The sequence below is a fragment of the Sorex fumeus genome, unplaced genomic scaffold (genome assembly GCF_029834395.1).
Source record: "Sorex fumeus unplaced genomic scaffold, SorFum_2.1 ptg000030l, whole genome shotgun sequence".
In the NCBI taxonomy this organism is placed as follows: Eukaryota; Metazoa; Chordata; class Mammalia; order Eulipotyphla; family Soricidae; genus Sorex; species Sorex fumeus.
In genome coordinates this window covers 20680647-20682843 of record NW_026606087.1, presented here as the reverse complement: position 1 = coordinate 20682843, position 2197 = coordinate 20680647, and the positions used below count along the sequence as shown (strand labels likewise).

The 2197-nt window shown below is 39.7% G+C and overlaps 1 pseudogene; it reads left to right on the top strand.

Moving 5' to 3' along the window:
• Positions 1 to 1385: 1385 nt before the first annotated feature.
• LOC130025654 (uncharacterized) lies at positions 1386 to 1480 on the top strand (annotated as a pseudogene).
• The last annotated feature ends 717 nt before the right edge of the window (positions 1481 to 2197 follow it).

Here is a 2197-nt window from a genome sequence, read left to right as displayed (position 1 = left end):
AGCAGCACAGCACTGAGAGAGACTCCAAGTCAGCTTCATACGGACACAAATGGGTAGATATGATGATTATAGGTATTTGTACAGTCATGAGTTAGTATATAAACATAGCTTAGAACTTCTCCAAGCTCAGGGAGGAGTTACAAATCTAGATCCAGGAAACCTGAGAGTTTCAGTAAAATAAACCCAAACAGACATGTGCCAAGACACAGTCTACTTAAAATACTCAATAAAGGTAAAGGTAAAGGTAAAGGTAAAGGCCCTCCCGTTGATCATCGATTTGCTCGAGCGGGCCCAATAACGTCTCCATTGGAGACTTTGTTGTTACTGTGTCTGGCATATCGAATACTCTCGGTAGCTTGCCGGGCTCTCCGAGAGGGGCGGAGGAATCGAACTCGGGTGGGCCATGTTGGCCGCGTGCAAGGCGAACGCCCTACCAGCTGTGCTATCGCTCCAGCCCCTAAAATATTCAATAGTAAAGATAAAGGGAGAATTCTTAGAGCAAAAGAAGAGTCAATATTCACAATAAAGGGAATCCCCAGAAGACTAGCAGCAGATTTCTTCACAGAAACTACAGTCAGATGGAATTTACACTATTTCTACAAAATCCTGAATGGATAAGCCTTCCAAGAATACTTTATCCAGACAAGTTATCGCTCAGATTTGAGGAGAAATAAAGATTTTTTCATATAAAGGACAAATAGATTAACCTCCATTAAACCATCTTTCCAATAAAATATGTAAGAGAGTTCTATAAAAGGGAACAAAGATCATTTCGAAGTCACAAGATACTTAAAAAACTAAAATGCGGAAGAGAAGGGGAGTAATATTGGGATCTTTCAGAAAGAGTTCAAGATTTACTGGAGAGATAGGAAATCCTATTGGGCACTTGCCTTGCTTGCAATTGACCCAGGTTAGATACCCGACACCCCCTCTGCTCCCCAGGCCTGCCAGGAGTTATCTCTGAGTGCAAGGCCAGAGATAAGCTCTGAGTATCACTGGATGTGCTTCCCTACCCCCCACCCCCCAAAAAGAGAATTACTTGCTTTAATTTAAAGTAGGTTATAAGCTTAGAACCTTAGGTGTAAACTTCACGTTAACCTGAAGACAAAAATACTTAGATAATATTAATAAAAGGCAAATGGGGCCTAATCATTCATAAAAGACAGATATCAAAGTACAGGAAGGAGAATGAGAATCAAAAAAGACATACTAAACTACTACTCCAAATTAATATAGAAAAAAATAACAGTAAATTCATTTACTTCAGTAATTCTGCTCAGTGTTATTGATTTGAACTCACCAATCAAAAGACTTTCAGTTGTCTATCGGAGATATAACTGAGCTCAATCATAAACATAGGCTCAAGGTGAAAGGTTGCAAAACAGACCTTTTTCTGGCTTATAAGCATGATAATTGGGTGTTTATGAATCTCCTGCCTTCCTTTAACATTGTTATGATATCAGCATATAACAATTTGATTTGACAAAAGGGGGGAAGGACCAGGAAACAATCATGCAGGCAGATAGTGGCCTAAAAAAGTAAGAGGAACTACAATACAAGGAAAAAGAAAACAAGAGACAGAGACGGACATTAAGGGATCATTTATCAAGAGGCCCCAATGTTTATTAAATGAACACAGTAAACAAGAGAGCACCAAAATATATATAGTAATTATTGACAAACTGAAGAGAGACACTGACAGGAGTGCAAAAGCAGCTGAAAACTATAACACCCCACACTTCCCAATGGACAGATCAACTAGACAGAAAACCAACAAGGAAACAACAGCCTTAAACAATCAGTTGAACCAGATGGGTTTAACAGACATTTACAGGAATCACCACACCCCAAAGCTGAAACTGCATTCTTCTCTGATGCACATGGAACATTCTCCAGGACAGAACAGATGTTGGTACACACACCAAAAAGTCAATAATTTCTGAAAATGGAAATCTTTTCAATTACCTTTACAGATCATAATGCTATAAAAGGGGCTGAAGTGATAGTACAATGGGTAGGGCATTTGCCATGCACGTGGTGAACCCAGGTTTGATCCCCAGCATCCCATATGGTCCCCAGAGCACTGGCAAGAGTAATTCCTGAGTACAGAGCCTGTAGTAATCCCTGAGCACTGCTGGATGTGACCTAAAATACAAACAAACAAATAAACAAAACTCCCCCAAAAACATAATGCTGC